The sequence below is a fragment of the Gopherus flavomarginatus genome, chromosome 8 (genome assembly GCF_025201925.1).
Source record: "Gopherus flavomarginatus isolate rGopFla2 chromosome 8, rGopFla2.mat.asm, whole genome shotgun sequence".
In the NCBI taxonomy this organism is placed as follows: domain Eukaryota; kingdom Metazoa; phylum Chordata; order Testudines; family Testudinidae; genus Gopherus; species Gopherus flavomarginatus.
In genome coordinates this window covers 51,706,157-51,734,019 of record NC_066624.1, presented here as the reverse complement: position 1 = coordinate 51,734,019, position 27,863 = coordinate 51,706,157, and the positions used below count along the sequence as shown (strand labels likewise).

The window sequence follows — 27,863 nt, the reverse complement described above, 5'->3', positions numbered from 1 at the left end:
CTCACAGATGGTGCAGGACAGAGCCATCTCCAGTCTATTGTCCTGGTTGATGGGAGCCATCAAGAGCCCAAACCACTATTAATGGCCCACACTTTACATCATTACAACAGGACCTCAGTTATAGTTCATATTTCTACTTTCAGATCCAAGAATGATCTGTTTATACAAATAGGATGAACACACACAGTAGATAATAAGCTTTGTAATGATACCTTACAAGAGACCTTTTCCATGGAGCATATTTCAGTTACATTATATTCATGCTCATTAGCATATTTTCATAAAATCCTATGGAGTGCAATGTCATGGCAGGGAAAGGGTTTTACTGCAGCACCTGGGAGCAGTTGAGTTTCATGTTCAGGCTGTGGTATGAGTTGCTCCAGGTTTCTCGTAAGCACACAGGGACCTTAGCGGGTGCTCTCAATACAGGAATGGCCCAGACATGATAAAGTGATGGGGATTGCATTTCCTTTTTTATTTTTGTTTTTCCAATGACATTTCTGTTTGTGATTTCGTTTTGCTTTGTATAAGTGTGTTTTCTCCTGGATCTGATATTTAACTAAAAAAGACTAAGGCGCCAGATGGAGGAGCAGGCTGGGGCTAGGACTGCTAAGAGAGCAAGAGTAGCAGGTTTTCTTTATTGTTTCCTGCCCTCATTTTCATGACTAGTTTCTCTTCTGTACGAAATTTGCTTAAGTTATGTGTGAGCCTGGCTAGCTCAGTTGGTGGGGCATCAAGCTTTTAATCTGAGGGTCCAGGTTTCAAATCCCTCATTAAGTGAAAAAAGAACTGTTCCCCTCAAAACAAAAGAAGGTATCTCTCCAGGTTGTTATTTGACATGATCTCTTTTCCCCAGGACTAGGGTTTTCACTAGGAAGGGCCATGTACTGCCTGGGACTGAAGGGGCAACTTCCTCACATGCCCACTGGCCTCTCAATCTGGATTAAGAAAGGTCTCTGGGAGCTGCAGCAAACTGCTGCATCACAACTTGGTGAGCAAATGCAGGGCTGCCCCCACAAGGTCATCCTCAGCAGAGGTCAGGGGGTTCCTTATTGGTCCCATGGTGTAAGGGCCAGCACTCGGGACTTTGAATCCTGCAATCTGAGCTGAAGTCTCGATGGGCTCTGTGGACAATTCCTTCTCCACAAACCCTGCTGGGACTTCCAAGGCTCTACTTTGCTTTCTCAAATGCCATGAAAGCCTGTCTTTTGCCCGCTAGCTGTTGTGAATTGAGCACAAGAGGAGACGTTTGATTCAGAAGCCTGGCCGTGCCTGGAGTCCAGTAGGTAGGGATGCGAGCTGCATTTCCTCTGAGTCCTGAAGCTGGGCTGCAGCCTGGCCTAGGAGGCAGCCCTATTGATTGACCTACTGGCCCAAAGTCACTTGAGCAGTGTTGGTGTTCCCCAGGAATGCTGAAGGGCCTAAGGGAGAGAGGCTCAATACTTCCCCCTATCAGTCAGGGCGGAAGAGGAGGGCTGCAAGAGTGGGCAGGTTGATGGCTGGGCATTCGGTTGGGGACGAGGTGGGAAACGCAAACTGGAAGAAATGGTTGCAGGCCTGTGAGGAATGGTTTGGCTGGTGGTGTAAGTGGACCTTGTCATTACCTACAAGGTTGTCATGCTCAAGACCCATCTGTGAGGAATTTCCTCAGCCATGTATTTCCCCCTGCTCCACGAGTGCTGCTGAGACTGAACACGATGGCCTTCCACTTCTTGTGGGGCAATAGGACGTCTCTACCTAGTCAGGAGAAGTGTGGCTTTTCTGCTGTATTAGAAGGGGAGTTGGGCCTGGTGGGCTTTGAAGCCTTGTACGGCTCTACTTTTTTGTGTTTCAATTTTCAGTGGGTGGCTGAGCTGGAGGGCAGGTCAGTCCCAAGGGGAATGGTGGGGCAACCACAAAGAACCCAACTGACTTTTCCAATATGGCCTTATTTTTTTTACCCCACCCTGTGCAGCACTGGGTATGGGATGGCTGATGGTGGGGGAAGGGAGAGGCCCTCCCCCAGTGTTCTTCTACTCCCACCTTACACTCTACACAATTTTCAGTGGGTGTGAGACAGGCCAATTTTAGGGAGCTTCCTATAATGGTGAGCAACTGTCCACAGAACTTACTGACAGGAGCTTTCAAGTATTTGCAAATATGCACGGCCGGCATGTGCAGATCAAAGGCGGCCCGGGGCACTGTGTCAGGCTCTGGCACCACTTGAGACAATGGACCATCTTCAGCCACCAGGTGACCCAGGATCTAAGGCAGGAATAGGGTGAGGAAGAAAGTCAAGCTGAGCAAGGCAGGCAAAAATTCATCTCGCCTTTGTGGGTGCTTGCAATGATGCCCTTTTTGTGTGCCAGGGCTGACAAAAACATCCAGACAGAGAAGCAGTAGGCCAAAAAAGCAGTTGGGGTATTCCATCTGCTATCCAAGATCCATAAACCTGGAAATCCTGGATGCCCCATCATTTCAGGCAATGGCACCCTGACAGAAGGATTGTCTGGCTGTGTAGGCTACCTCCTCAGGCCCTATGCTACCAGCACTCCCAGCTATCTCCGAGACGCCACTGACTTCCTGAGGAAACTACAATCCATTGGTGATCTTCGAGAAAACACCATCCTGGCCACTATGGAGGTAGAAGCCCTCTAAACCAATGTTCCACACAAAGATGGACTACAAGCCATTAGGAACAGTATCCCCGATAATGTCATGGCAAACTTGCTGGCTGAAATTTGTGACTTTGTCCTCATCCATAACTATTTCAGATTTGGGGACAATGTATACCTTCAAGACAGCGGCACTACTATGGGTACTCACATGGCCCCACAGTATGCCAACATTTTTATGGCTAACTTAGAACAACGCTTCCTCAGCTCTCATCCCCTAATGCCCCTACTCTACTTGTGCTACACTGATGACATCGTCATCATCTGGACCCATGGAAAAGAAAACCCTTGAGGAATTCTGCCATGATTTCAACAATTTCCATCCCACCATCAACCTCAGCCTGGACCAGACCACACAAGAGATCCACTTCCTGGACACTACTGTGCTAATAAGCAATGGTCACATAAACACCACCCTATACCGGAAACATACTGATCGCTATACTTACCTACATGCTTCCAGCTTTCACGCAGACCACATCACACAGTCCATTGTCTACAGCCAAGCTTTGATACAACCACATTTGCTCCCACCCCTCAGACAGAGACAAACACCTACAAGATCTCTATCAAGCATTCTTACAAGTACATTACCCATCTGCTGAAGTGAAGAAACAGATTGACAGAGCTAGAAGAGTACCCAGAAGTCACCTACTACAGGACAGGCCCAACAAAGAAAGTAACAGAACGCCACTAGCCGCCACCTTCAGCCCCCAACTAAAACCTCTCCAGTGCATCATCAAGGATCTACATTCTATCCTGAAGGACGATCCCTCACTCTCACAGATCTTGGGAGACAGGCCTGTCCTTGCTTACAGACAGCCCCCCAACCTGAAGCAAATACTTACCAGCAACCAAACATAAACACTAACCCAGGAACCTATCCTTGCAACAAAACCTGTTGCCAACTCTGTCCACATATCTACTCAGGGGACACCATCATAGGACCTAATCACATCAGCCACACTATCAGAGGCATATCTACCAATGTGATATATGCCATCATGTGCCAGCAATGCATCTCTGCCATGTACATTGGCCAAACCGGACAGTCTCTACATAAAAGAATAAATGGACACAAATCAGACCTCAAGATTTATGACATTCAAAAACCAGTCGGAGAACATTTCAATCTCCCTGGTCACTTGATTACTGGCCTAAAAGTCACAATATTACAACAAAAAACCTTCAACAACAGACTCCCACGGGAGACTGCTGAATTGGAATTATTTGCAAACTGGACACCATTAAATTAGGCTTGAATAAAGACTGTGAGTGGATGGGTCATTACACAAAGTAAAACTATTTCCCCATGTTTATTTGTCCCCATACTGTTACTCATACCTTCCTGTCAACTGTTGGAAATAGGCCATCCCGATTATAACGACAAAAGATTTTTTTCTCCTGCTGATAATAGCTCACCTTAACTGCTCACTCTCTTTATAGTGTGTATGGCAACACCCATTTTTTCATGTTCTCTCTCTGTGTGTGTGTATATATATATATCTCTTCCTGCTGTATTTTCCACTGTATGCATCTGATGAAGTGGGTTTTAGCCCATGAAAATTTATGCTCAAATAAATTTGTTAGTCTCTAAGGTGCCACAATTACTCCTTGTTCTTTTTGCAGATAAATTAATGGAGGTTAAGTCCATGAATGGCTATTAGCCAGGATGGGTAAGGAATGGTGTCCCTAGCCTCTGTTTGTCAGAGGGTGGAGATGGATGGCAAGAGAGAGATCACTTGATCATTACCTGTTAGGTTCACTCCCTCTGGGGCACCTGGCATTGGCCACTGTTGGCAGATAGGATATGGGGTTGGATGGATCTTTGGTCTGACCCAGTATGGCCATTCTTATATTCTTATGAAGGGAGGGGCAAAACACTGCAACAGAGATTCTGTAGTGTAGTGGTTAGCATGTTTGCTTAACATGCAAAGGGTCTCTGGTTTAAAAACAGGAAGAAACATGATGGCTTCTTTTCCCCAGCTCCTACTGGCCTGTCCCTGCTGTTGTAGGAGCAGCAGTGATTTCTATGCAATGTATAACCTGTATTCTCAATAGGTCTGTTATACTTCCCTCCCTCCTGCTTTTGTCTCCTCTCCCTCTCTGAATACCTGTGAAGTGGTTTTCCCTCTCCCCCTCCTGGAATGCTTGTGGGTTGAATGGACTGGCTGAATAGCTAGAAGAGCAGAAGAGCTCCCAGGTAGACAAGGTGACTGGGACACTAATTAGGCAGCACTCATACACCCAGAGCATGGTCACTGCCCAAAGTGGAGCATGACCAACCAGATGCAGCCAAGTCATCTCTAGTCGCAGGCCATTAGGTGCAGTTCCTTAAAAGGGGAAGGGGCCATGTGCTCAGGAGTCACTCACAAGCTTGTACCTCCAGTGAATGCTCTTTGCCCGGACTGCCTGGCCAGTGGTTCTCTGCGTTGTATTTCATTGTGCCTCAGGAAGACTTACTTTCCTCGCACCATCCCACTATGGGACACTTAGCTTGCAGAATCCTGACATCTCCAGTGCTGTGCCTGTCCTGGGAGCATGAGTATGTGAGTGTGACACTCCCCCCCCTTCTTCTTTTGAGCTTAGCTGTCAGTATAATAAACCTGCTGCTTTCTGCCAACTCTGGTGGGTCATTAGTCCTCCCTACGCTTACTAGCTGGCCCAATTTTAGGTAACAGCTGCGATAAACTCAATCCCTGCAGGATAGAGGGTGGTGAAATGAGCTGGGAAAAAGCCTTAGCATCAGCAGGTGAAAGCTAGAGGACCTTGGCCATTCACCATTTGAAGCCTTGTGGCTTGATCTCCTCTGCCCTTGGAGGTTGCCCTATGGCAGACGGCTCTTCCTGCTGGCTTCCTTTGTGTGACTTGCCAAAGGAGGGAGTGAGGCAGGAATGGGGCAAAAGAGGAAAGTTTAGCTGAGGAAGGCAGGGCAGAAGCTAAGCCCATTTGTTCTGCAATGCCTGCAAAGCCTGGGGAGGTGCAGTTGGCTGCTGGGAGGTAGAATCCTGTGCCTACCTCTTGGCTTCCCAGGGATGGCTACTTGCATCCCAGGAGAAGAAGGATGGTTCTGGGTGAAAGGAAAACAAGCAAAGCTCTGGGAGGAAATTTGGGTGTGGGATGCAGGCTCTGCACTGGGGGAGTGGGTTCGGGTGCAGGAGAGGTGGCGCTTACCCTGGGCACTGCATCTCCCAAAGTGACTGGTACACACAACCCTGCGGCAGCAGGTCCTAGGTGGGCCGTGCCAAGGGGTCTCTGTGTGCTGCTGCCTGCAGGCACTGCCCCCAGAGCTCCCATTGGCTGCAGTTCCTGGCCAATGGGGGCTGCGGAGTTGGTACTTGGGGCAGGGGCAATGAATGGAGACACTCCCCCAGCCCTAGGGGGTGCCGGGACATGCTGACCATTTCTGGGAGTGATACGGAGGGACGGAGGCAGAGTGGGCAGGGAGCCACCTTAGTGCTGCTGGCACATCTCTGCACACCCATTGGGGTGGGGGGGTAGAGGTCGTCCATGTGCTGCCTGGGGTAGGGGAAGTGCACAGAGCTGCCTCCCCTACTGGGTCTATTACAGGAGGGGAGGGGGGTCTTTTGGCCTATAAGGTGCAGCAGGTCGGACTAGATGATCACATTGGTCCTTTCTGACCTTAAAGGCTGTGAGTCTAAAATGGAGAGGGAAATAAGGGAAGTTTTTTAAAAAAATAAACCAAACATTATAGTACAGTCTGTCCCGCCCATTGGAATTCTGGGTTGAGGTCCCAATGCCTGATGGGGCAAAAACAGTGTCGTGAGTGATTCTGGGTAAATGTCGTCACTCAGTCCTTCCTCCGTGAAAGCAATGGCAGACCATCATTTCGCGCCCTTTTCCCTGGATTGCCATAGCACGGCAACCATGGAGCCCGTAGAGCCTTTTTTCACCGTCACCGTATGACTACTGGATGATGCTGACAGATGTGGTACTGCAGCGCTACACAGCAGGATCCCCTTGCCTTTTCAAGTTAGCAAAGATGGTTACCAGTCATACCATCCCATCTGCTGCTTTGCAAGTTGACAATGACAGTTACCAGTTATACTGTACCATCTGCTGCTGTCATGGGTGCTCCTGGCCAGCCTCGGTGAGGTTGGCTGAGGGCACATGGACAAAAATGGGAATGACTCCTCAGGTCATTCCCTTCTTTGAGTTTTGTCTAAAGGGAGAGTCAGTCCTGTCTAGACTATCAGGCAAGCCTGCTAAAGAACCAGAGAGGCAAACGGCCACTCCGGGTCAGAGCCCCAGACATCCTGCAGAAATGATGAGCTGCATGCCATTCTAGTGGGTGCCCCTGCAACAACCCCAGCCGTTGCTTCCCTCCTCCTCCACCCCTCCTGGGCTACTGTGGCAGTTATCCCCCTGTTTGTGTGATGAAGTAATAAAGAATGCAGGAATTTGAAACAACACTGACTTTATTGCCTCTGCAAGCAGAGCTCAAAGGGGGCCAATACTGCTGAATTGTGGTCACACTAACCCTAATCCGACATGGCAAATACCGATTTCAGCGCTACTCCCCTCGTCGGGGAGGAGTACAGATATCGGTATTAAGAGACTTTTATATCGATATAAAGGGCTTTGTTGTGTGGACGGGTGCAGGGTTAATGCAATTTAATGCTGCTAAATTAGATATAAACTTGTAGTGTTGACCAGGCCAGAGAGAGCAGCAGGTTTTCCCTACTGTTTCCCACTCTGGTTTTCTTGACTAGTTCTCCTCCACACCAAATTGCTTTTCCACTTAGTGAGTCTGGCAAGCTCAGTTGGCAAAACATCAGGCTTTTAATCTAAGGGTCCAGGGTTCCAGTCCCTGGTCAGGTGATAAACTACTCCCCAAGATCTTAAACTGTCTCTCTGGAGTCCTCTTTGACATAACTTTTTCTCTTCAGGATTTTCCCTTTCCTCAGAAGGGCCTTTTTGTGTGTGGGTTTGAAAGGGCAACTTCCTGACAATCCCTCTGTCCTTGCAGCCTGGAGGAATAAAGGCCACTGGGCATATAGCATGTTCCTTCCCTGCACACACACACACATACAAACACACAGAATATCCCTAGGAATTAGAATCACCTGCTGCTTTCCCTTTTCCTGCTGGATCCCCAAATGAAGATGCTTTTCAGCCTAAACCCATGTCCCCTCTTTTCCCAGTGCCCCTCAATCCCAACCCTCAGTCCCTCCTATGCACAGTGCTCCTCACTCCCAACCAGAGCCTACTCCTCTTCACCCTTCCCCTCTGTCCCTACCAACAGCCCCCTCAATCCCAAACCACAGGCCCTTCCTCCTCACGCTGCTCCTCAATTCCAACCCACATCCCCCTTCAATTCCCAGTGCCCCTAAATCCCAACCCACAGGCCCCTCCTCCTCACACTGCTCCTCAATCCCAACCCACAGGCCCCTCCTATTCCCAGTGTCCCTCAATCCCAACCCACGGCTCCCTCCTTCCCTCCAGCAGTGGGTGCTTCAGACCCCCTCAGGAAGATTTTCTTGCAAGGTTTCATGTATGAGTCTGCATGTGGATTTTACAGTATGTTGGAAATATGTTGGTTTGCTTGCCGAAATGATCACTTTTGCCTGGTGTTGGATTCCCAGTCTCCTTCTTATTGGGGCAGGAGAAATAAAGCGTTGTTATCCTTGTTGTGTAAACTGAGGGCAGCACAACTGTGCTCGGCAGACCCCAACTGAAGGACTCACCCTCAATTCAATAGCACTTGCTAGGCAGGGGACAGGAGTTCGAAAGCCAAATGGGCCTGCGCCTGGATCCTAATGCTAAAATTTAGGGGTTAGAGCAGTGTTAGGACAGGGTGGCTGTGTAGGGATGAGTGAGTCCCTAGACAACATAATGAGTATAGTGCCTTCTTATTTTCCCCCCTTTTCACCCAGGATGGTAGGTGAACTCTACAGAGGCATCTCTGGGCTTGCACTGACTAAGGACTACAGTTGTGAGTGGGGTGCAGAGAGGGGATGGCTCATGTTAAAGGACTTTTGGTTGCTGGACTTATGAACCGTAGGGAGAAGGACACTGCCCAGCTTATTTGTGGGTGGGTCTTTTCCTCGTGGTTTATGTTTATGTGTTGGGGCTGCTGACATGACTTCTGCTAACCCTGGGCTTATGTTGCAATGTAGACATACCCTGAGAGGGCATCTATAACGTGATAAAAGCAGTGTGGCCTGGCTGGCCTGGATCATCTGACTTGGACTCCTGGGGCTCAGGTTGTGAGGCAAACAACTGCAGTGTAGACATTTAGGCTCAGACTGGAGCCCAGGTTTGGAGACCCTCACCCCTTGTGGGGTCTCGGAGGCTGGGCTCAAGCCCAAATGTCTGCACTGTAATTTTATAACCCTGCAGCACAAGCCCCACAAGCCTGAATCAACTGACCCAGGGTTTGAGAATAGTGACTTGAGTGTGTTTATGACAGTGCAGACATAATGCTACGGTATGTCCACGCTGCAATGAAACACCCAAGGCTGCCCCATGCCAGCTCAGGCTCCCAAGGCATTGGCTGTGGGGTGGTAAATTTGCAGTGTAGATGTCTCAGCTCAGGCTCAATACTGGGCTCTGAGCCCCTTCAAAGTTGAGAGGGAGTTTAGCAAGCAAAAAAGGTAAAACCGCAATGAAGTATTACCCTGGACTCAATGGCATTTCTCCATTGGTCTGCCTGCTTTGGGGCAGGGACAATAGCACATCCTGCTGCATTCATTATTTCATAGGGTGATTTAGGATTTTCATTCTCAGACACTGGGCACAAAGCAGGAGACAACCCTCAGCATAAACTAAATGAGCTGCCCACAGATTCTGGCAGCCACAATGAGCATTTGGTGTGAGAGCTTAGACCTGCCCCTGTCCCAGAGGGAGGGGGTCATCCATGAGGGGACTGGACCACTGACCTACCAGCTCCTAATGCCCAAACGTTCAGTAATTCTATCAGTGCCTGTGTGTGTAAGTTAAACCATAAGAAAACCCACACTGGGCTAGACCAAAGGTCCTTCTGACAACAGCCAAGAGCAGGTGCCCCAAAAAACGCTCAACAGGGCACCACTGGCAGTTATTATCCCTGCCTCAAAAGCAGACAGACCAATGGAGAACTGCCATGAGTCCAGGGTAATACTTCCCTGCGGTTTTACCATTTCCACTTGCTAAACTCCCTCCCAACCTTCTGGGCTCCTAGACCTATCCTAATGTTATGTCTACACTATGATTAAAACACCCAGGTCACCTGTCTCAAAGCCCAGGTCAGCTGACTCAGGGTTATGGGACTTGGACTGCAAGACTATAAAATTACAGTGCAGACATATGGACTTGAACTCAACCTCTGAGACCCCACGAGGGGTGAGGGTTTCTGAACCCAGGCTTCAGTGTGAACACAAATATCTGCACTACAATTTTTAACCTCTCAGCTTTAGCTCCATGAGCCCAAGTCAGATGACCCAGGCCAGCCATCCTGCCATCTTTATCCCGGGAGAGATGGATTCTAAGGTTACGTTCCCATTTCAATGGAAGCCCAGGGGTTGCACGCTGTGCTTAAAGCAGTGCCCTGGAAGCCCCATATTCACCACTCTCATATAGTGATGATACATTTTGAACAAAGTCTGCCTGGTGAGGTATCATTTCAAAAATCTTGAACTGTTCATCTGTTGAACCTTAATGTCTTCTTGCATTCTATGTGCTCACATTGGTTTGGGAAGTTATGAAGTTTGCTCTGTGTGCATTACAGAAATATGTTATGAGGTTGGGAAATGCCCCCCACCAGCCTTTCAGGTGCAAAAATGGAGGAGCCAGACTTACTGCTGGCCCATTAAAGGTGGCTACAGTCCCAAGGACTATCCCAGGAACCTTGTACAATGCAGACTTCACCGAGATAACACAGCAACAATGGACACAGCTTGACTCACATCATAGCAAAGGGGCTTTCTAGAAAGTTGGAAGAAACTATGAAAAGGGGAAGAGACATCATGACTTGGCATCTCTCTCCCACAAATCAACAGCTGGAAACACACCTGGATGACAGAACTGATTCATAAATCAGAAGATAATAATAATAATACATTCAAACCAAAGTCCCCAAATATCTAGTACTGGTTTTGCAGCCGAAAATTTTCAGTTTGGGAAATTTTGTTTCTCCAGTCAGACCTTGCCAAGGGAAGCAGGGAGAAAATGTTTGAGTTGCCTCCTTCAGAACAGCTTAGCCTAGATACTCTAGCTGTGGGTCAGAGTCATGGCCTTGCTGATAACTGGGGTATTTTAATAATTTAGGGAGGTCTCAGGGTGTTTGGGGGAGATTATGAGGCTGTTACCTTTTGAGATAAAAACTAAGACATACAGGACTAGAGAATTTTATTTTTAGAAATGTGAGATTTAGACATTTTATTTAAAGCAAGGGGGTTTCTGAGCAGGCTTTTGTTTGCAGGAAGCGTGTGGCCAAGCAACGTAATACACAGAGCATTTCCTTCATGGAGCAACAGTGACACCATGTGGCCAAACAGGGTAATGCACAGAGCATCACAGCTACGTGGAGGCTGTAGAGATGCCTCGAGGGCTTACGGGGGTTCGTAAGGTCACAGATACCTACATCCAGTATGGGCGGGACCCTGGGAGAGTTAGGGGGGTTTCAGGGGCATAGGTACTTGCGTCTAGGCTGTAGAGATCATGGTGGGGATTAAGTGCTTCGTGGAGGACACTAATATCTACATCCGGGCTGGAGGGGTCCCTGGACGCCTTAGGGGGTTGTGGTGAGCACAGTGATCCCTGGGGGTATAGGGACTTGGTGAGGGGCACAGATACCTATGTATGTCCTGGAGGGGTCTCTGGTGGGGGCTTAGTGGTATTGTAGGAGACACAGATATCTACTTCCAGGCTATAGGCATTCTGGGGGGGCTTAGGGCTTTGAGGGGGCACAGATACCTAAATCCAGGCTGGAGGGGTCCCGGGGGTCTTAGGTGGCTTGTGGGGAGGGGCACAGATATGTACATCCAGGATGGAGAGGTTCTGGAGAGGATTAGGGGTTTTTGTGGATGGCAGAGATACCTATCTCCATACTCTAGGGGTCCCGGAGGGCTTAGGGTTTTTTGGTAGGCACAGATATCTATGTCCAAGTTGGAGTGGTTCCTGGGGGTTTAGGGAGTTCCTGGGGGGCACAGATACCTAGGTCCATGCTGTAGGGGTCCCTGGGTGGATTAGGGGTTTTCTGGGTGGCAGAGATACCTACGTCTAGGCTGTAAGGGTCCCTGGGAGGCTTAGGGGGTTTGTGGGGGGCAGAGATGCCTACTTCCAGGCAATAGGGCTTCCAGGGGGAATTAGTGTGTTGGGGGGGCACCCCACGAACCCATAAGCACCTGTAGGGATGCCTACAGCATAGACTTAGGTATCTGGGGCCCCCCAAAACCCCCTAAGCCCACCAGGGACCCCTATAGCCTAGAGATAAGCATCTGTGCTCCCTGAACCCCATAAGCCCCCCGGACCCATCTAGCCTGGACTTAGGTATCTGTGCCCCACCATCTCCAGGGGCCCAACCGTAGCTCCAGGTGCCCAACTCCTGGGGGCCCCAACCCCAACAATAGGGGACCAGCCCCTGGGGGCCCCAACCCCAGCTCCAGGGGCCCAAACCCTAGGAGCCCCAACCGTAGCTCCAGGTGCCCAACTCCTGAGGGCTCGAACCCCAGCAATAGGGGCCCAGCCCCTGGGGGCCCCAACTCCAGCTCCAGGGGCCCAACCCCTGGGGATCCCAACCGTAGCTCCAGGGTCCCAACCCCTGGGGCCCCAACCGTAGCTCCAGGGGCGCAACCCCTGGAGCCGCAACCCCAGCTCCAGGGGCCAAACCCCTGTGGCCCTCAACCCCAGCTCCAGGGGCCCAACCCCTGGGGGCCCCAACCCCAGCAATAGGGGACCAGCCCCTGGGGGCCCCAACCCCAGCTCCAGGGGCCCAAACCCTGGGGCCCTCAACCCCAGCTCCAGGGGCCGAGGAGGGGTTGGGGTTTCATGAGGGGCACAGATATGAACTTCCAGGCTGTAGGAGTCCCAGGGGGGCTGTGGGGGTACAGATACCTACATCTAGTCTGGAGGAGTCCTGGGGGTTATAGGGGGTTTGTGGGGGGCACAGATACCTAGGTGCAGGCTGTCGGTGTCCCGAGGAGATTAGGCGGTTCACTGGGGGCTCAGATACATCCAGGCTGGATGTGTCCCGAGGAGCTTAGGGGATTTGTGGGGTGCTCAGACACCTGTGTCCAGGCTGTAGGGATCTCTGGGGGGTTAGAGGTTCGTGGGGGTCACAGATAGGGACTTCCAGGCTGAAGGGGTCGCTGGGACGTTTAGGGGGTTTGTGGGAGCACAGATAGCTACGTCCAGGCTAAAGGGGTAATGGGGGTGCTTAAGGGATCGGGCGGACACAGATACCTACGTCCAGGGTCTAGGGGTCCCGAGGGGATTGGGGGTTGAGGGGGGAACAGATGCCTACGTCCTAGCTGAAGGGGTTCTGGGTGGTTTAGGAGGTTCGTTGGAGTCACAGATACCTAAGTCCAGGCTGTAGGGGTTCCTGGGGCATTCGGGGATTTCTGGGGGTCACAGATACATACGTTCAGACTGGAAGGGTTCCAGAGGGCTTAGGAGATTTATGGGGGGACAGATACCAACATCCTGGCTGTAGGGGTTCCCGTGGGGATTAGGTGGTTTATGGGGGCCACAGATACCAATGTCCTGGCTGTAGATGTTCCTCCACGGTGGCCCCATGGCTGGAAGAGCTCCCACTCCCTTCTATTACCTGGGGGCTGCAGCAGGGGCACAGAGCTTCTCTGGTCTCACTCCCTTACCCCTGCCCCGCTGTGGCCCTGACACCAGAGAAGCTCTGTGCCCCTGCTGCAGTGTCTGGGTCGTATCAGGGAGTGGGAGCTCCTCCAGCCCTGGGACCACCGTGAGGGAGACTTTTCCAGGGGGACCCAATTTGGCCAGGGGCCTCCGGGGCCCCGACAGCCTGGATGTAGGGTTATGTGCGACCACAGCCCCTCTATGTACCCCAGGAACATCTACAGCCAGGACATTGGTATCTGTGCCTCCCGAACCCGCAAAGCCCCCCAGGGACCTTTACAGCCAGTATATTGGTATCTGTGCCCCCCATAATTCTCCTAAGCCCTCTGGGACCCCTCTAGTCTGCACGTAGGTATCTGTGACCCCCAGAAATCCCTGAATGCCCCAGGAACCCCTACAGCCTGGACTTAGGTATCTGTGACTCCAACGAACCTCCTAAACCACCCAAGACCCCTCCAGCTATGACGTAGGTATCTGTTCCCCCCTCAACCCCCAATCCCTCGGGACCCCTAGACCCTGGACGTAGGTATCTGTGTCAGCCCCGATCCCTTATGCACTCCCATTACCCCTTTAGCCTGGACTTAGGTATCTGTGCTCCCACAACCACCCTAAACGTCCCAGTGACCCCTCCAGCCTAGATGTAGGTATCTGTACCCCCACAGCCCCCCTGGGACTCCTACAGCCTGGAGGTTCGTATCTGTGCCCCCCATGAAACCCCAGCCCCCCCTGCCCCCTCCAGCCTGGACATAAGTATCTGTGCACCCCATGAACCCATAAGCACCTGTAGGGATGCCTACAGCAAGGACTTAGGTATCTGGGGCCCCCCAAAACCCCCTAAGCCCCCCAGGGACCTCTACAGCCTAGAGATAAGTATCTGTGCCCCCTAAACCCCATAAGCCCCCCCCCCCGGATCCCTCCAGCCTGGATTTAGGTATCTGTGCCACCTACGAACCCGCTAAGCTCCCCAGGGACCCTCCAGCCTGGACGGAGGTATCTGTGCCCCCCCACAATCCCTAAGTGCCGAGACACCCCTCCAGCCTGGAGGTAGGTATCTTTGCCGAACATAAACTGCCTAAGCCCCCCGCCATAGGGAACCCTCCAGCCTGGATCTAGGTATCTGTGCCCCCACAACACACTAATTCCCCCTGGAAGCCCTATTGCCTGGACTTAGGTATTGCTGCCCCCCACAAACCCCCTAAGCCTCCCAGGGATCCCTACAGCCTAGACGTATGTATCTGTACCCCTCAGAAAACCCCTAATCCACCCGGGGACCCCTACAGCATGGACCTAGGTATCTGTGCCCCCCAGGAACCCCTTAAACCCCCCAGGAACCACTCCAACCTGGACATAGTTATCTGTGCCTCCCAAAAAAACCCTAAGCCCCCCAGGGACCCCTAGATCCTGGAGATAGGTATCTCTGCTGTCCACAAAAATTCCTTATATTCCCTGGAACCTCTCCAGCCTGGACGTACATACCTGTGCCCCCCACAACCCCCGTAAGCCCCCAGCGACCCCTCCAGCCTGGATGTAGGTATTTGTGCCCCCCCAAAGCCCTAAGTCCCCCCAGAATCACTATAGCCTGGACGTAGGTATCTGTGTCCCCTACAATACCACTAAGCCCACCCAGGGACCCCTCCAGGACAAACATAGGTATCTGTGCCCCTCACCAAGTTCCTAAACCCCCAGGGATCACTGTGCTCACCACAACCTCTAAGCCACCCAGGGACCTTTCCAGCCCGGACGTAGATATTGGTGTCCTCCAGGAAGCCCTTAATCCCCACCACGACCTCTACACCCTGGACGCAAGTGTCTATGCCCCTCACAACGCCCCTAACTCCCCCAGATTCCCGACCATCCTGGACGTAGGTATCTGTGACCCTACGAACCCCCTTAAGCCCCCCAGAATGCCTCCAGCCTGGAAATAGCTGTCTGTACCTCCCATGACCCCTAAGCCCCCAGGGATCTCTACAGCCTCTATGTAGGTTTGATGCTCTGTGCATTACCCTGAGTGGCCACACAGTGTCACTGTTGCTCCATGCAGGAAATGCTCCATGCATTACCCTGTTTGGCCACATGGTGTCACTGTTGTTCCATGCAGGAAATGCTCTGGGCAGTACTGTGATGGAGTAGGGACTGTCTGTGTGGGGGATGGGAGAGCAGCAGGTGACTTTAGGTGAGGGACAGGACCTAAGCCTGTAACTTAAGCTAGGCAGCGGGGAGGGGGTCAGCACCTTTGCCCAGGAAGCTGAACAAAGGAAGGGGCTGGCTGGAGGGAGTTAGTTCAGTTTTGGTTTGGAGCTGGGTTGTTGGAATTCAGGGAATCCCAAACTGGGAACTAAGCTTCCTGAACCCCCAGAAGGACTCGATTGAGGGGTCCTGGTTGTGCCCAAAAGCTCTGCTGTCTCCTTCATTCCTGTTGGCCAAAAAAACCTTCTGTTTTACTGGCTGGCTGAGTCACTGTGTGTCCCAGGAAGAGGGGTGCAGGGCCAGATTCCACCACACTCCGTGACACCCCCTAAGCCCCTCTGGGACCCCTGCAGCCTGGACGTAGGTATCTGTGCCCCCCACCAAACTCCTGAGCCCCCCCGACGCCCTACAGCCTGGACCTAGATATCTGTGCCCCCCACAAACTCCCTAAGCCCCCCAGGGACCCCTTGAGCCTGGACGTAGGTGGAACCCTTCTGCCAGGCTGAACTGATAGCAGCAAGGACTGGGTTCAATACATAGGAGTCCCTTGCCTACAATGTAATGCAAACCAGCTCGAGCCCCCACCCAGTGACATGGGAAAATTTTACATACGCACCCCTAGGTGCCTCAAAGAGGCAATACTTCCCCTCTCACAAGGACAGAGTCTGGGTGTAGCAGAAAATGTTTAATAACGTGAGATAAACAACACAGCATTAAATTGGGAAAACACCTCAACTAGGCCGTGTCCTTTTCCCTGGGCTCATGAGTCCAGCAATCCCCAAATCACCCCAAGACTCCAAAGTCCAATATCTCCAATGTTTCAAGAGTCCAGCAAACCCAAAATCACCCACAGTCCCGTAGCCCCAGAGTTCAAGAGTCTATCTGCAGGGTTTTTCCCCCTGCCAGCCTGAGTAGAAAGGGGCACCTTATGTGGTCCACTGCCGACTGCTCTGCCTCTCCATGGGATTCTGCTTTTGCCTTCCCCACAAACTGCTCAGCTCGGTCCACCAGCTGCTCTGAAAGCCGACCTGTGTTCTGCTCCAGCTGTCCCCCAAAACTGCTAGCCTCACCTCACTCCGTGGGCCACTCCCACAAACTGCTCCTGTCTGCCAACTACTGTGCTCTGCAATACAGTTTCAAACTCCCCCAAAAGCTAACACATCTTTTCAGTGATTTCAGCTCAAGAACCTAGAAATTCAGCTCTTAAGAGAATCAAAAATCAACACTGCTATTCAACTGTTAAAAGAAAAAAAGTGCAATTGGTGACTCTAGCTCACCCAAGGAGCCCACTCCCTTGTCTAGCGAGTGCCACTCAATTTGTGGTGAGAATCACTGTCTCAAAGCAGTTTCACAGTTCCTCATCCACACAATCAGGGTGGCAATACTATACATCTCATGCCCCAACAACAAATAAACTGGATACCACAGCTGCCAAAGCAACCATCCCAGGCTGCCGTGGCCGTGTCAGGCGGGGTGGGTGTGCCTACGCAAACACGATCAGCCCCTGAAATTCTTTTCCACACTCGCCATAATTCACCACCAGATCTCAGGGTAGAGTTCATCCTGCTTCTGCTTACATAGGTATCTGTGCCCCCCACAAACCCCTAATCCCACCGGGACCCATCTATCCTGGTTAAAGGTATCTGTGCTCCCCACAAACCTCTAAGCCCCCCAGGGAACCCACAAGCCCAGATGTAGGCATTGTATGCCCCACAAACCCCCTAAGACCCACAGGACCCCTCCAGCCTGTAGGTAGGTATCTGTGACTCCCAGAGCCACACAAAGACCTTCGGGACCCCTACAGCATGGATGTTTGTATCTGTGATCCCCACAAACCGCCTAAGCTACCCAGGGCCCCCTACAATCGGGACATAGGTATCTGTTCCCCCCAAAAACACCTAATCCCCCCTAGAACCCCTCCAGCCTAGACGTAGGTATCTCTGACCCCACGAATCCCCTAAGCCACGACGGGACCCCTTCAGCATGGACATAGGTATCTGTGCCCCCACAACCCTCCTAAGATCCCCAAAACCCCTCCAGCCTTGACGCAGGTATCTGTGCCCCCCATAACCCTCCTAGGCCATGATGGGACCTCTACAGCCTCAACATAGTTAACTGTGCCCTCACAACCCCCCTAAGCACTGCGGAATGCCTCTAGCCTAAACGCAGGTATCTGTGCCCAACACAAACCGCCTAAGGCCCCCAGGACCCCTCTTGCCTGGATGAAGGTATCTGTGCCCCCCACAAACCCCTAAGCCCCCCCTGGATACTTATACCCTGGACATAGGTATCTGTGCACCCTCACAAAACCACTGATCCTCCCAGCGACCCCTACAGCATGGACGTAGGTATCTGTACCCCAAAATGCCCAAAAGTAACCCCGGGACCCCTATAGCCTCGAAATAGGTATCTGTGCCCCCCCCCACATCTCCCTAATACCCCCAGAACCCCTCCAGCCTGGTTGTGGATATTTGTGACCTCCAGGAACCCCCTAAGCCTCCGCAGGACTTCTCCAGCCTGAAAATAGGTATCTCTGCCCCCAACAAGCCCCCTAAGACAAATAGGGGCCCCACCAGCCTGTTTGTAGGTATGTGTATGAGGCACAAACACCCTAAGCTCCCCAGAGCCAGCTCCAACTGGGACATAGGTAATCTGCACAATCACAACCCGTTAAGTCCCCCAGGGACCCCTCCAGACCATACGTAGGTTCTTGTGCCCCTCACCAACTCCCTAAACCCCCAGGGACCACTACAGCCTGGACCTATGTATTTGTGCTCACCACAACCCCCTAAGCCATCCAGGGACCTCTCCAGCCCGGAAGTAGATATTTGTGTCCCCCATGAAGCCCCTAATACCCACCGGAATGCCTCCAGCCTAGACGTATCTATCTGTGCCCCCCATGACCCCTAAGCCCCCCAGGGATCTCTAAAGCATCTACGTAGGTGTGATGCTCTGTGCATTACCCTGAGTGGCCCCACGGTGTCACTGTTGCTCCATGCAGGAAATGCTCTGTGCATTACCCTATATGGCCACATGGTGTCACTGTTGCTCTGTGAGGGAAATGCTCTGTGCATTACCCTGCATGGCCACATGGTGTCACTGTTGCTCCATGCAGGAAAAGCTCTGTGCATTACCCTATATGGCCACATGGTGTCACTGTTGCTCTGTGAGGAAAATGCTCTGTGCATTATCCTGCGTGGCCACACGGTGTCACTGTTGCTCCATGCGGGAAATGCTCTGTGCCTTACTGTGATGGAGTAGGGACCGTCTGTGTGGGAGATGGGAGAGCAGCAGGTGACCTTAGGACCGGACACGTGCTCAGCCTGTAACCTGAGCTAGGCAGGAGGGAGGGGGTCAGCACCTTTGCCCGGGAAGCTGGACAAAAGAAGGGGCTGGCTGGAGAGAGTTGGGTTAGTTCAGTTTCGGTTTTGTTCTGGGTGGTTGGAATTCAAGGAATCCCAAACTGGGAACTAAGTTTCCTGAAGCCCCAGAAGGACTCGATTGCGGGATCCTGCTTGTGCCTTCATGTTCTGCTGTATCTTTCGCTCCTGTTGTCCAATAAACTTTCTGTTTTACTGGCTGGCTGAGAGTCACTTTGAGTCCCAGGAAGAGGGGTGCAGGACTGGACTCCCCCACACTCCGTGACAGACTCTAAGCCCCTCAAGGACCCCTGCAGCCTGGATGTAGGTATCTGTGCCCCCCACCAAATACCTAAGACCCCCGGAGACCCCTCCAGCCTGAACTTAGGTATCGGTGCCCCCCACAAGCCCCCTAAGCCCCCCAGGTACCTATACAGCCAGGACATTTGTATCTGTGCCCTACAGGGACTCCATAAGCCTCCAGGGACACTCCAGTGTGCACGTAGGTATATGTGCCCCTCAGAAACCCCCTCACCCCCCAGGAACCCCTACAGCCTGGATGTAGGTATTTGTACCCTCACAACCCCCCGGGACAGCTACAATCTGGACGTAGATATCTGTGCCCCTCATGAAACCTCTGACCCTTCTCCTGGACTGATACAGCCTGGACATATGTATCTGTGCCCACCCAAACCCCTAAGACCCCCTGGTACCCATACAGACTGGACATAGGTATCTTGGGCCACTAAAAATCCCCTAAGACTCCCAGGATGCCTCCAGCTTGGATGTAGGTATCTATGCCCCCCACTAACCCTCTAAGCCCCCCTGGTACCACTAAAACCTGGATGTACGAATATGTGCCCCCCACGAACCCCCTAAGCCCCCCTGGGACCCCTAGAGCCTGGAGATTGGTATCTGTGCCCTCCCCCAAAACTCTCTAAGCCCCCCAGGGACCTCTACAGCATGAACGTAGGTATCTGTGCACCCCAAGGCCCCTAAGATCCCCCGGACCCCTACAGCCTGGATGTAGGTGTGATGGTGCTACCCGTGGGAGCCAGCTGAGGTCACTCAATCAGGGTGAACCGCAAACAAAACAGGACAGACAAATTCCAAACGCTGCTGGTTATTCCGATACTCAGATTTACCAAGCCAACACAAAACAGCTTCTGTAGTACCTCACTGGTTACTTAGAAGTTTAAGCCACGCAGTTCCCTTAAAGTACCCAGCCTCAGGCCTCCGTCCAGACACACCTGTCAGATATGATGATGATTCCTGAAAATCTTACTTCATCATGTTAAAGAAAAGAGTCTTCTGATCCCAAAGGATCAGTTACCTACCCAGGTTCAATTATAACTTATATCTTACCTAAAATACATGCTATAGCCAATTCTTATTAACTAAACTAAAATTCATTAGAAAAGAAAAGAGACAGAGTGTTGATTAAAAGATTAATAGACATATCGACTTGAATTCAATTCTTGAGGTTCAGATACATAATAGAGGTGAGCTTGTAGTTGCCAAAAGTTCTTTTAGAAATAGTCCATAGGTTATAGTCCAATTTCCATATTCAGGGTGGCTCCAGTCAATGACTGGGGATCTCAATCCTTGTGGCTTAAGGTTTCCCCCTCTTGAAACCCAAAGCAGATCTGAGATGAAGAAGGATCGTGTCCCAGGGTTCTTATACATTTCCAGCAGCCTTTCGGCCTCAGAAGACAATAGGCTTAACTCTCCTTTCAAGCATCCTGGCAATTAGTACAGAGTAATTTATTCATTAAACAGTTCAGATACAGGTTACCACAACCTTCAAAGAGACACATAGACAATAATACTATTTCACTCAAGTATCATCATTAATGTTAATATTCCTTTTTTGCTCTTTGAATTAAAACTGTAGCAATAGACAAGACTTGTTTGCCTACATCACAAGACCTGAGCAAACATCTCCCCTTCTACCTCTAACAATGCAGACTTGCATTTCAAAGCTCTGTTCATTCACATATCTTGCTAACCAGTTCTTAAGGTTCACCCATGGGTCAGCTCAGTCGGTGAGGTGAGTTAATTAACTCTTTCTGGCCCTGTCACCTTTCAATGAGATATTATATTATACTTATAATGTCACAGTCGCAGTGAGTTGACTGCTGCAGCTCCCCGTAGACTCTGCCTGTGTCTCTTACCGAGCTGGAGTACAGCAGTCGAGGGGAGAGCACTCGATATGTTGCATCTACACTAGACGCGATATATTGACCCCCGCTGGATCGATCACTGCCCACCAATTCGGCAGGTGGTATAGACATACCCCAAGTATCTGGTGATCGGAGCTGGACCCCGGAGGGGGACACATTGAAGGAACTCAGGAGCTAAGGTGCCTCTATTGTCAACTCTCAGGGCTGCTGTGGCTCAGAGAAGGGTGCTTGACTGCCTGGCAGGCTTAGGCGCCACAAGCCTGGGAGGCAGGAGAAATGAAGCGGCCATGGTGTGCTCAGGATGCACGTGCTTGGAGCAGGGGTGAGCTGGGGCGAGGGGGGGTGCCACAGGGCAGAGCGGGGGAGTTGCCACAAGAGGGGAGCCTCAGGGTGGAGGGGAGGAGCTGCCACGGGTGGGGCACCTCAGGGTGGGGACGCAGGGGGGGAGTGTGCAAGGTGGAAGTTTCACCTAGGGAGTGAAACATCCTTGCACCGGCCCTGCCCCATGCCTTACCTGCAGCCAGCCCTGCACCCCCTGCCCTGCCCTGCCCACAGCCATCCTCTGTCTCCAGACAGCCCTGCACCTTCTGCCCTGCCCACACCAGCCGCATCCTCCCTGCCCTACTTGCAGCCAGCCCTGCAGCAAAGCCCCTGACAAACTCCCAGCCCTGTCTCCAGCCATCTCCTGCCACACCCCCCTGTGGCCCTGCCCAAAGCCAACCAGCCCCCCCACACACTCAGCCTGCACCAGCCCTGCACTCCCTGTCTGCAGCCAGCCCTGCATCCCCTGCCCTGTCTCCAGCCAACCCAATGCACCCCCCTGCCTGAAGCCAGCCAGCCCCGCACCCCTTACCCTGCCTGCAGCCAGACCCTACCTCCAGCCAGCCCCAAGTCCACCGGTGCCCTGCAGTACCCAGGGCAGTAACCCTGCACTTCTGCTTCAATGAGGGGGGCAGGGAGAAGCTGGGACCCACACATGTGCACACCCTAGGGTGACCAGACAGCAAGTGTGAAAAATCGGGACAGGGAGTGGGCGGTAATAGGATCCTAGATAAGAAAAAGACACCAAAATTCGGATTGTCCCTATAAAATAAGGACATTTGGTAACCCTAGCACACCCCCAGGACTCCTGAGTTCCATTGCTGGGTTTCCTATTGGTTCCACTGCTGGTTCTTTTCCTTTTCCTGGGGGACTTTGGGCAAGTTGCTCCCCCCTCTAGGGCTCTGTCCCCAGCAATGAAATGGGGATTTCGTACTTTCCCGCTATTGGAAAGTGCTGGGAGAATCTCCCAGCAAAAGTTGCTCTGACAGTGCTAAGCAGCATCTGACCATTCAAGGTCAGAGCGCACTGCCCAGGAGGAGTGTTTGGCTCTGGGGTTTCACTTCAGCCCAGTGTAGAGAGAGGGACCCAGCCATGGAGTTTGGCTCAAGAAGACCAAGTCTCCAATTTGTTAAGGACGTTTTGAATTTCAATCCTGTGCTCCAAAGTGATTGGTGTCAGTTGCAAATTTTAGAAGCATGGTCTCCACTGCATTTTCCAAATCATTCATGAAAATATTGTATAGTACCGGACTCCGGACTGATGCCTGCCAGACCCACTAGGTACACCCTCTCCATTGGACAGCCAAATATGGAGAAGGGCTCCTGGAGTCTGGGCTTTCAAGCAGCTCTGCACCCACATTACACTGATTGCAGCTGGACTGCATTTCCCTCGTTTGCTTGTGAGAATGTCCTATGAGACAGTGTCAAAAGCCTTAGTAACTGCAAGCTAGATCCCATCTACTGTTTACCCACCTACACCAGGCCCGGAACCCTGCCGAAGAAGGAAAGAGGATTGGTTTGGAATGATTTGTTCTTGACAAATCCATGCTCACTCGTCCTAAGGACCAAATTATCCTGTAGGTGCTGCTGACAAACTGAGTGTTTAAGAATGTATTGCAGTATCTCTCCAGCTATGGCAGTCAGGCTAGCTAGTCTGTAAGTCCCAGGGGTCTCTTTGTTCCCCTTTGAAAGATAGGTCCTGTCTTGTTCATGGATGGGAAGATGTTCTTTTTCAGGGATCTCAGACGAGAACTGGGGCACAACACCTGGTTTGTTAAGGCCACAAAAAAGGAGGCAGGAACCTCTTCTCTCCTGCTGGCAAAGAACCCCAGGTACCTAAAAGATAGGGACTCACATCCTTGAAAGGGCTTTAAAAAGGCAGTGGTTAAAAAGTTTGGCCCCGACCATTTCTTGTTTCCACAGACTAGACACTTTAGCAAACTTTAGAATTCCTTGGTGCTAAAACACCGTGAAACTCCCCTTTCTTCTTCACAGAGGGCTTCAACACCCCTTCTCTCACTCAGGCTCACAACTGCCCAGAATTCGAGAACTGTCCCTGTTCCCATTGGACAAATGGGAGGAGCCTGAGGTACAGAGAAGGGAGGTGACCTACCCAAGGGCCTACACAGCAAGGCGGTGGCAGAGCCAGAAAGAGAAGCCGCCAGTCAGACTCCTGTTCTAACAGACAACAAATCCCCCCAGAGGCAGGGATAGAGCTCAGGAATTGAGATGGTGGGAAAATTTCATTCCAACCGTTTCTGTCCGAAAATCCCATTCAGACTAAACCAGTTTGTTTCTCAGAATCATAAGTGAGATGGAAGTTCTTTGCAAAAAGATTTTGTTGCAAAACAAAAGCATCTCCTGTTTGTCACAGTGTGTTAAATTGTGTCATCACACACAAGGAGGAGACACTTAGATCTTGAAAATTAGATAAGATGCTTCAGTCTGAGCTAAGTCGTTGCTGCTCTTAACAATTCCAAAATAAAAAAATACAAATAAAAAAGACTGTTTCAGCTAATCTATTATGTCATAATCTGCTCTGAGTAAACGTGATGGGACACCTCATATTATGCACTACTCTTAGTGACACTCTCCAATGGATCCCCATCCTCCACCCACCATGAGGTAGGTAAGAGTGGATCATTATTATCCCTACTTCAAAGAGGGAGAAGCTAAGGCTGAGAAAGGAGAACTGACTTGTCTTAGGTCACACAGCCAGGCAGTGGCAGAGTTGGGAATAGGACCCAAGAGCCCTGATTTTCAAACCAACCATCGGATCTTGAATTTCAGACATTGAATGACCTGAATAACGTGCTCTCAGATGAGCTACAGACCAACAACAGTGCACAGTAATTATTCAGCAAGTATTTCAGGAGAACTGCAATGTTAGAGAGAATCATCAACTGCTCACAGACAATAAATGCAGAGAAGCAACAAAATATGTCAAACATAGAACTGGTTCTGACTTATTTCCTTGTTCTTAAAAGAGAACAACATGGACCTGAGTCTCCTCCCTGTCAATAACCCCCTGCTCAGCCAATCAGGATAGAGACTGAGGATGGGAGGCTGAGGATTCTTACCAGAGAGCCCAAAAGTTGACCCAGGTGACTGCTGGGGATCACTGCCCAAGCACTATTTCAGTCCCACATTTTTGGGTGGATCTCTCACAGTGGGAGCTGCAGAGCACTCCCCCGCAACACACACACACACACACACACACAGAAGCACACCTGCTGGTGTTGAGAGGGGAATAGGAAAAAGGAGATAAGAAGCAAGAGAAGAAGAGAAAGGAGGGAAGGATGGATGGAGGAAAAGCTGAAACAAAAAGGACAAACCCTTATGTCCGCACTGATTCTAAGGGACAAAATCCCAGGTGCGCAATAAAATTCTGCCTCCTTAAGCTCGTGTTTTCCATGTCTAGAATTCAACTCTCACCAGATGGATCAGACTGAACAGGTTTCAAACCTCCAGGAGGCTCTTACCTTCTAAACAGGGACGGCTGTTTTCTAGTAAAATCACTACAAGGGAAGGAGAAAACTCGAAAGCGGTTCCTCCTGGTGCTCACATCTGTGAACTCGAATACTTTATCAGTCCTCAAGGAGAGACCTGGAGAAGGAGACTTGCTGAAGCAAAGCCACAGGGGTCTCTGAGGTTTCCCTGGCCCCTTGCCCCTGTCCTGCCTGGCTGATGTCAGCATCTCTCTGTGAGGTCACCACCTCCCCACCACCTTTGACCAATAGTCTGAGGTCCTTCAAAAGGCCTTTGTGATGTCACCGCCACACCCCTCCCTTGCTGTGCTAATGTCCTACCCCAGGCCAGGCACTTTGGAGGATCACCCCACTCAAGGAGTGTTCATTCTAGGCAGCAAGCCGGCTAGACAGTAAAACATCAGATGCTGCTCCCAATGCTACGCTCCGTTTTTCAGAAATTAGTCGACTTTATGGCCAGAAGAGACCATTAGAGCATCTAATCATATAATCATAGAATATTAGGGTTGGAAGGGACCTCAGGAAGTCATCTAGTCCAATCTACTGCTCAAAGCAGGACCAATCCCAAACTAATTCATCCCAGCCAGGGCTTTGTCAAGCCTGCCCTTAAAAACCTCTAAGGAAGGAGATTCCACCACCTTCCTAGCCATCCCATTCCAGTGCTTCACCACCCTCCTAGTGAAAAAGTTTTTTCCTAATATCCAGCCCAAACCTCCCCACTGCAACTTGAGACCCTTACTCCTTGTTCTCTCATCTGCTACCACTGAGAACAGTCTAGGTCCATCCTCTTTGGAACCCTCTTTCAGGCACTTAAAAGCAGCTATCAAATCCCCCCTCAGTCTTCTCTTCTTCAGACTAAACAAGCCCAGTTCCCTTAGCCTTTCCTCATTAGTCATGCGCTTCAGACCCCTGATCATTTTTGTTGCCCTTTGCTGGACTGTTTCCAATTTTTCCACATCCTTCTTGTAGTGTCGGGCCCCAAACTGGACACAGTACACCAGATGAGGCTTCACCAATGCCGAATAGAGAGGAATGATCACATCCCTCGATCTGCTGGCAATGCCCCTACTTATACAGCCGAGAATGCCGTTAGCCTTCTTGGCAACAAGGGCACACTGTTGACTCATAGCCAGCTTCCCGTGTAGTGTAACCCCTAGGTCCTTTTCTGCGGAACTGCTTCCTAGCCATTTGGTCCCTAGTCTGTAACAGTGAATGGGATTCTTCCATCCTAAGTGCAGGACTCAGCACTTGTCCTTGTTGAACCTCATCAGGTTTCTTTTGGCCCAGTTCTCTAATTTGTCTAGGTCCCTCTGTATCCTATCCCTACCCTCCAGTGTATCCACCACTCCTCCAAGTTTAGGGTCATCTGCAAACTTGTTGAGGGTGCAATCCACACCATCCTCCACATCATCAATGAAGATATTGAACAAAACCAGCCCCAGGACCGACGCTTGGGGCACTGCGCTTGAAACCGGCTGCCAACTAGACATGGAGCCGTTGATCACAACCCATTGAGCCTGACGATCTAGCCAGCTTTCTATCCACCTTACAGTCCATTCATCCAGCACACACTTCTTTAACTTGCTGGCAAGAATACTATGGGAGACCGTATCAAAAGCTTTGCTAAAGTCAAGGAATAACACATGCACTGCTTTCCCCTCATCCACAGAGCTAGTTATCTCCTCATAGAAGGTAATTAGGTTAGTCAGGCATGACTTGCCCTTGGTGAATCCATGCTGACTGTTCCTGATCACTTTCCTCTCCCCTAAGTGCTTCAGAATTGATTCCTTGAGGACCTGCTCCATGATTTTTCCAGGGACTGAGGTGAGACTGACTGGTCTGTAGTTCCCTGGATCCTCCTTCTTCCCTTTTTATAGATGGGCACTACAGTAGCCTTTTTCCAGTCATCCGGGACCACTCCTGATCACCATGAGTTTTCAAAGATAATGGCCAATGGCTCTGCAATCACATCCGCCAACTCTTTTAGCACCCTCGGATGCAGCGCATCCGGCCCCATGGACATGTGCTCGTCTCCAGTTTTTCTAAATAGTCCCGAACCACTTCTTTCTCCACAGAGGGCTGGTCAACTTCTCCCCATGCTGTGCTGCCCAGTGCAGCAATCTTGGAGCTGACCTTGTTTGTGAAGACAGAGGCAAAAAAAGCATTGAGTACATTACCTTTTTCCACATCCTCTGTCCACTAAGTTTCCTCCCTCATTCAGTAAGGGGCCCACACTTAAACTTATAGATATATGGAGACACCACTGCTTGCACACTCACCCACATAGCTTCCCCCAGTGACATAGCTACCATCTCTCGGGGAGATGGATTAACTACACGGACGGGACAGCTCTCTCCCCTCTGCTTATAGCATCTTCATTCTTTATGAATAGGTAGGAAAGAACCTTCTGAATGGGCAGTAACCAATTGATCAAATATTGCTGGGTCTGCATTCAATATGGGTAACTGGTCGTATTGGGCTGGATTAATAGGAGCATTTCCAGCAGATCGAGAGAAGTGATTATTCCCCTCTATTCAGCACTGGTGAGGCCACATCTGGAGCACTGTGTCCAGTTTTTGCCCTCCCACTACAGAAACAAATTGGAGAGAGTCTAGGGGAGGGCAACAAAAATGATTAGGGGTCAGTGGACTTACGAGGAGACGCTGAGGGCACGGTCACCCGGGGTGGGCAAGTGGGGCAATTTACCCCAGGCCCTGCAGGGATCCCATGAGAATATAGTATTCTATAGTATTGCAACTTTTTTTTATGGAAGGGGCACCCAAAATTGTTTTGCCTCAGGCCCCCTGAATCCTCTGGGCAGTTCTGTCCACTCCACTCCCTTGACTCATTCTCCTCCCTC

General features: G+C 51.0%; 1 long non-coding RNA gene and 1 pseudogene across 1 annotated transcript in view; one reads left to right on the top strand and one right to left on the bottom strand.

The window, feature by feature from the left end:
• Nucleotides 1-10,538, top strand: part of LOC127057104 (uncharacterized) — a 185,510-nt gene extending 174,972 nt beyond the window's left edge. Inside the window, exon 4 of the long non-coding RNA XR_007776011.1 lies at nt 10,384-10,538. This is a non-coding gene — a long non-coding RNA (uncharacterized LOC127057104). The remainder of the gene's footprint in view (nt 1-10,383) is intronic.
• LOC127057005 (zinc finger protein 420-like) overlaps nt 1-27,863 on the bottom strand; it is a 482,458-nt pseudogene that overhangs the window by 425,950 nt on the left and 28,645 nt on the right.